The following is a 7,597-nucleotide window of genomic DNA, read 5'->3' on the forward strand; positions in this document are numbered from 1 at the left end:
CCCACATCAGGGATGGAACCCACATCTCCTGCTTCACAGGTGAATTCTTTACCACTGAGCCACTTGGGAAGCCCCCCAAAAGATTGTGGCTAACAATCTCCCGAGGGCCAGCTACCCACTAAGCATTGGCAAGGAGTTTTCAAACCTCGCCTTTAACCTGTGGATCTATTCTACAAGGTCCTATTCTACAGATAAACAGACTGGGCAGAGAGTCATGTTACATAACTGGGAACCCACAGCTAATGGGCAGAAGAGCCAGGATTCAGACTGGGCATGGATACCTCCTCAGTACACGGGCTCCGCCATGAACACAATTGGAGAGGAGGCCGACCATCACAGCACAAACAGGAACACTGCCAGCTCCTGCCTGTATCAAAAGGCAGAAGTGAGACTTTTCAGAAGGCCAGTGAGCAGTGCTCTTTCATTTTCTTCCTCATTATTCTGTCTTTCCATAAGATTTTGCTGGAACTCCAGAGAGGAGAGAGGCAGAGTTATGCTTGCAGACAAGGGTTGCCACTGTTTGCTCATCAGAACTGATGAAGGCCATCCATCAGCTATGAGTGGTTGTTTTTTTTTTAATTTTTAAAAAACTTTTATATTTTGTATTGGGGTACAGCTGATTAACAGACCAGTGTTGTGATAGTTTCAGGTGAACAGCAAAGGGACTCAACCTTACATATACATGTACCCATAATATTTTTATTTTGTATTATAATATGGTTGATTAACAATGTTGTGGTAGTTTCAGGCATATGGCAGTGATTCGGTTATACATATCCATGTATTTATTCTTTTTCAAATTCTTTTCCCATGTAGGTCATTACAGAATATGGAGAAAAGTTCCCTGTGCTGTACAATAGGTTTTGGTTGGTTACCTGTTTTATATGTAGTAGTATGTGTATGACCCACTCCAGTGTTCTTGCCTGGAGAATCCCAGGGGCAGGGGAGCCTGGTGGGCTGCCGTCTATGGGGTCGCACAGAGTCGGACACGACTGAAGTGACTTAGCAGCAGTATGTGTATGTTAATCCCCAGCCTCCTAATTTATCCCTTCCCTCCACCGCCCCACCCCCCCAGTTTTTCCCCTTTGGTAATGATAAATGTGTTGTTTCTGTCTGTGAGTCTGTTTCTGTTTTGGGAATAATTTCATCTGTATCACTTTTTTTTAGATTCCACATATAAGTGATATCATATATTTGTCTTTGTCTAACTTCATTTAGTCAGACAAATTAGGATGGACCTAATGTCTAGGTCCATCCATGTTGCTGCAGATAGCATTATTTCATTCTTTTCTATGGCTGAGTAAAGCTTTGAGTGTTAAGTAAGCAAGTAAGAACCATTTTAATCAATCCTTACTTTTAGGAAAAGATTATTCTTAAAAATGCAATGTAAAATGTACTGTTTCATCAAAAATGACTTAATTCACAATAAACCAGAAAATTAAGCTCACCAGCATATCCTTTTCAAGACATATTTGGTTAAGTAAGGCTAACATGATACTGTAAAGATGAAAATAATAATAAATAACCTTAGTGAAGCATCTTGTATGCCTTTCATTTTATTGTAGCAAATATCAGTTGAGCATGTGCTACGTTCTGGGTTGAGGATACAGTAATAAACAAAAGGGACAGAAATCTCCATCCTTATAGAGTTTACATTCTACTGAAGGGAGATAGAAAAAAATTAACAGACAAATAAATGAGGAGGGCAAAAATATGGTGTAAGAGGCATGGAGAGAAACCAACAGGAGAGAAGGACAGAGTTCCGCACAGACTGAGATGTTAAATGGTGAGGTCATTTAAGCATATAGCTCGCTGAGTTGTCAGACTCAGAATGGACTTCTTAGTGGAAGAGGGTACCAAGTCGATTTAGCAAAAAACATGAAGGCTCCGTGGTGGGAAAGAGCTGAACTCCTTGGAAGGGTGACCTGGAGGTCACGTGTCTGGAGAGAGTGATGGACGTGCAGGCAGGGGTCAGTGGACCCGGGTGACACAGCAGCTCCAGGGCTCTGTCCACTGTGTTTTCATCCCCAGTGAGACCGGGGTGGATGGGCAAGAACACGGAACGGTGGGTGCTCTGTGTCAGATTTTCCAGAGCCCCACTCTGGCTGCTTGTGGGGGCAACAGGTGAAGCCAGGGACCTGCTAGAAGTGGTGGTGACAAGGCAGAGAGAGACGGTGCTGGCTGGGATTAGGGGCTGGTGGTGAAAGTGGGGAGAAGTAAACGGGGTTCAGCATATATGTTGAGGGCTTGCAGAAGGAGTGTGTGCTTTTTGAAAGAGAGAGGCATCAAGGGTGGTTCTGAAGTGTTTGTCTGAGAAATTGCAAGGACGAGTGGACTTGTACAGAGGTCTGGCAGACTGGGAGGAAGTTGTCCTCATCTGGGGGCGGTGAAGGACTGGGGAGTCAGCCTTGAACATGCTAAGCTGCAAAAGCCTATTGGTTACCCAAGGTGGGGGGTGTTGCATAGGCAGATGGGGTCTGGAACTCAGGGCGGGTGGGGAAGAATTGGGTGGAAGATATTGTTACTAAAGCTTTGGCAACACCTAGAGGTGGGCGATATTTACCTCACTGTACAAGAAAGGAAGGGGCTTCCCAGGTGGCCCAATGGTAAAAATTTGCCTGCTAACGCAGGAGACACAAGACATTCGGGTTCGATCCCTGGGTTGGGAAGATCCCCAGAGGAGAGCATGGCAACCCCCTCCAGTATTCTTGCCTGGAAAACTCTATAGACAAAGGAGCCTGGTGGGCTACAGTCCATGGGATTGCAAAGGGTCAGACATGACCGAGCGACTAACACACACACACACACACACACACACACACACGGAAGGAAACAATCACAGAAGTGAAATAACATTCTGGATCATCCAGCTAACAAGTCAGGATATGAATCCAGTTCAGAAACCACCCTTAGTGCTATTAATAAATGCATTCCTGGTTTGATTGAAGATTTTAGATGTAAAGAGAAAACCCTCATGTGTCTTTCTCGTGTTTTTTTTTTTTTTTAATTTTTCAAAAAAAGAAATAAAACCTTTGTAGCTCAGCGCAAGCCTTCCTCCATCTAAGCTCAGATCCAGAGCCAGCTGGCCTCCCACTCACTTGAAAAAAATGTAAAATCCCACTTTCGGAGAGCTTTTTGTTGGCTTGGAAAGCAGTCACGATTCACAGTCCATCCAACAGTGGCTTGTTTTTGGCAGAGACCCGGAGGAATGATGTCATTCTCCCAGGACAGGGAAAGCCCGGCACGCCTTTGATTTCCCCTTCAAAACCCATCACCCTGCCGCTTCCCTGCTGCCAGTAGCCGTGTAAACATGTTTGGAGGGGACATTTTCAAGATGTGGCAAGAATATAAATGTGTTTCTGCCCTATGACCTCAAGTTTCTAATTCTGACCATTTAATCACCCTAGGAAATAATCAGAAGCACATAAAGACGTCTCAGACAACACATAAAGATGTCCATCACAGCCCTATTTATAACACTGGCATTTTTTTTAAGGCATCTCATATCCAACAGAGAAATGACAATAAATGATAGATGTCAAACTTAGTTTTAGAAAGAATTTGAAAAGTCATGGAAAATGGTTCTTTTTAAATGTTAGGGTTTAAAGGCAGGATGCAACACTGTCCAGTCTTCATCTATATTGAAGTGATTTTTAAAAAGCAATGGATGGGGGTCTTCCCTGGTGGTCCAGTGGCTATGATTCCATGCTCCCAATGCAGGGGGTCCAAGTTCAATCCCTGGTTGGGGAAGTAAATCCCATAGTGCTCAAGTGCTCAGTCGTGTCAGGCTCTTGACGGCCCCGTGGACTGTAGTTCAGCAGGCTCCTCTGACTATTGGATTTTCCAAGAAAGAATACTGGAGAGGATTGTGATTTCCTGCTCCAGAAGATCCTTCCAACCCAGGGCTTGAACCAACATCTCTTGTGTCTCGTATATTGGCAGGTGGATTCTTCACCCCTAGCGCCACCTGGGAAGCCTGATGAAAGACATTAAGCTGGAGATTTAAGAATCCTTATAAACCTCAAGCAGCATAAATAAAAGGAAAATTACACCTAAGCACATCACAGTAAAACTACCAAAAACCAAAGAGAAAAAAACAACCCTCTTAAAAACAACTAGAGGAGGGATTCTGTGGCTGCCCAGCTGTTAAGATTTTGCCTTCCAGCATAGGCATGTAAGTTCGATCCCTGTTCAGGAAGCTAAGATCCTACGTACCTGGTGGCCAAAAAATCAAAACATAAAAACAGAAGCGATATTTTTAAAAATTTGATAAAGATTTAAAAATGATCCGTATAAAAAAAATCTTTAAAAAAAAAAGTAGAAGAAACAACAGATAGGAAGGGGAGTTACTCTAAGAAGGGCAGCAAGTCAGGGAAGAATTTGATTTCACCTAGGTGATGACACTTAAGTGGAACCCCGAAAAATGGTATGATTTTAGGGACAGTGTCTTCAAGGTAGTGGGAATGATCAACAAGGCTCAGGCACTTGAAAGTTTAGGACGTACTGTTTTGTGGGCTGCCGTCTATGGGGTCGCACAGAGTTGGACACGACTGAAGTGACTTAGCAGCAGCAGCAGCAGCAGTGCATTCAATCCTGGGAAAGTAGCTCGGGAACAGATCAGAAATCACCTTAAATTCCTCTTCAGAGTTTGAACTTCCTCCTGAAGAAGGTGGGGGCCATTGACAGTTGAAAATCAGGATACTGACTACAGAAGCCACATCTTTTCCAAAGTAAGAGGTAGACATTGGGGAAAAGACAGCCAGGTCGCCTTACACAACACGCATATAGAGAATATAAAAATATTCCTCATCTTTGACCTCGAAAAATAACATAGAGTTGCACATGTGAAGAGAGACATGGGAACAATTATTTGTGTGTGCTTGCTTTGTGCCATCAATAATAAAAATAAGTACTTATAATAAGACACCACAGGGCTATCTTTCACCCTCATCTCTTGGGGAGGCCATTTGTTTACTCCATCTCTTTTTCTTTTTAAGCTTTTATCCTGCTTCCTAACCTTTCGCACACTCCTCCAAACAGTCTACTCCTACTTTTTAGCCTGGATTATATTTATCCTTCCAGTGTCAGTTTAAATATAACTTTCCCCATGAACTTTTCAGACAAAGGTAGGGTCTTAGTCCCACCTCCTTACGTTAGTTTTACAATATTTTCATGATGGAGATGATTTCATTTTTGTCATAGTAACCTATATCCTAGCCCTACTAATGCACTAACACCAGCACTAGCCACTTTGCACTAGGCCATTAGTATTGCAGTATTTTCGGAGGGCTTCCCAGCTGGCATTAGTGATAAAGAGCCCACCTGCCAATTCAGGAGACAAGAGATGCGGATTTGATCCCTGGGTCGGGAAGATTCCCCTGGAGGACAGCATGGCAACCCACTCCAATTTTCTTGTCTGGAGAATCCCATGGACAGAGGAGCCTGGTGGGCTACAGTCCACGGAGTCGCAAAGAGTCGGACACGGCTGAAGCGACTTAACGCACATTAGTATCGGGAAGGCTGAACCAACTCTTACCAGTCTTGAAGCATCAACACCTAGCAGGAAATCCAGGCTTTATGGGACTTCCCTGGTGGTCCAGTGGTTAAGACTCTGTGCTCTGCAGTGGGTAGGAGTTCATTACATCCTGCATGCCACTCAATGTGGCCAAATAAATAAATAAGTCCCAGGCTGTTAGAATAGCTACAACTTCAAATATCACCATTTGATACGCTAAAGAGAAAAAGAGAGTGGCAAGCTGAATCTTGGTTTTTCAAGCTTTAGCTCAGAAATCACCTCCCAGTTTTGCTTTCTTGGCCAAAGCAAGTCACATGGTTGCACTGAACGCCACAAGGGCAGGGAAGTCCAGCGATATTATGGCCAAGAGAAGAAGTGGGAGTTTTGAATGGATAATGCTCGTGACTGCCACTGTAAGTAAGTCTTGCAACAACTAATAAAATAATGTCATAAGTTGTAAGGATTAAACAATGTGTGTATAAAGTGCTTAGAAAGCTGTGAAATGCTACACAAATATTATTTCTTAGTTACTATAGATGCCTAATGTTATGGATGTCATTTAAAGGAACTGCTTAACCAGGACATGGGAGATGGGTGGAAGACTTCATGGGGATAATAACAATCGTAATTAGAGCTAGACCTAGGGCTTCCCAGGCGGCACAATGGTAAAGAATCCACCTGACAATGCAGGAGACTCGAGAGACCTGGTTTCTATCTCTATGTTGGGAAGACCCCCTGGAGAAGGAAATAGCAACCGACTCGAGTATTCTTGATTGGGAAATCCCAGGGACAGAGGAACCTGGTGGGCTATAGTCCGTGGGGCCGCAAAGAGTTGGACACGACTGAGCGCACACAGAATTTGCATATGTAGAAACAGGCATTCCAGGTGAAGGGAAGAGTTAAAAGTCTAAGAGACAGTTGAGTGAAGGGCACATTTGAAGGATGACAAATCAGTGGAGCTTAAGACGAAGGCATCTACTCAAATAGCTTACCACAGGGAGGAGCTTCCAATGGCCAGCTGGAAAATAAATGCCAGCTGTGCCATTTTCAGAAGCAAAGGTGTCCATATGCAAGAACCCAGATGCCATGGGGACACAGAAGGCAGCCCAAGCCCGAGACCCCAGTCATGCTAGCAATCTGATGAGCTCATCGTCCTCTTGAGAGCTCATTACACATCCTGGCATGGGCAACATCTCTGCCACTCATACCCACCCAGACAGAACCACCACGATGAGATCATCATCTTTTTTTTTTTTTTTTAATCACCATTTCAACAGCAGACATGCTTGGCCTCATGCTGTCAGGAAAGCTGTCACCATGGCAAAGAAAAAGAGAAAGTCCCCAAATTAGTGTTGAATCTCTTCCAAGAACTGTCAATATTTTTGGAAGCCCCCGGAGAACAAATGCTTTCTGGAGGCTGGCAGAATCTGCAGTGTTGAAAAGAGGGTGACTCCAGGCTGACTGATGAGGGCCGGTCAGTGCCACGTTCAGTGGATAACATCTAAGACAGGCAGTCAGCAGCTTGGAGTGAGAACGAAACACCCCATCTATGGGCTGATGAAGACATGCAAAAACCTCCCAGAAAACTCCAAGCAGGATCCATATTACGCATCTGTTTCTGTTTGTAATCTGAGTATTACTGGTTTTATGCTGACTTGTTAAATAGGGCAGAACCTTCAAATGTGCCTGCTGCTCCCAAATCATTTATTTAGGGGTGTCTCCAGGGGTATGGGCTTCCCAGGTGGTGCACTGGTAAAGAATCTGTCTGCCAATGCAAGAGAGGCAAGAGACGCAGATTTGATCCCTATGTCGGGAAGATCCCTTGGAGTAAGAATGGCAACCCGCTCCAGTATTTTTGCCTGGGAGATCCCATGGACAGAGGAGCCTGGTGGGCTACAGTCCATGGGTTCGCAAAGAGTCAGACACAACTGAGCATGCACGCATGCCATGGATGTTCCCGTGTTGCTGATCATTGGACAAGTAGAGTCAAGTCTCAAGATAGTACAATGAGGTTTTCTTAAGGGGACTATGAAGGTGTGGGGAAGCTTTAGAGGAATCACAAGGACTGGTAATAATGGGATT

At 44.3% G+C, this 7,597-nt stretch overlaps 1 long non-coding RNA gene across 1 annotated transcript; it reads right to left on the reverse strand.

Moving 5' to 3' along the window:
• Positions 1 to 3,475: 3,475 nt before the first annotated feature.
• Positions 3,476 to 5,648, reverse strand: LOC129627287 (uncharacterized). The gene is made up of 3 exons (XR_008702521.1): positions 5,537 to 5,648; positions 4,505 to 4,660; positions 3,476 to 3,976 (listed from the first exon to the last, which is right to left on the reverse strand). It is a non-coding gene; the product is annotated as an uncharacterized LOC129627287 (long non-coding RNA).
• Between the last annotated feature and the right edge of the window lie 1,949 nt (positions 5,649 to 7,597).

The sequence above is a fragment of the Bubalus kerabau genome, chromosome 14 (assembly GCF_029407905.1).
Source record: "Bubalus kerabau isolate K-KA32 ecotype Philippines breed swamp buffalo chromosome 14, PCC_UOA_SB_1v2, whole genome shotgun sequence".
Taxonomy (NCBI): domain Eukaryota; kingdom Metazoa; phylum Chordata; class Mammalia; order Artiodactyla; family Bovidae; genus Bubalus; species Bubalus kerabau.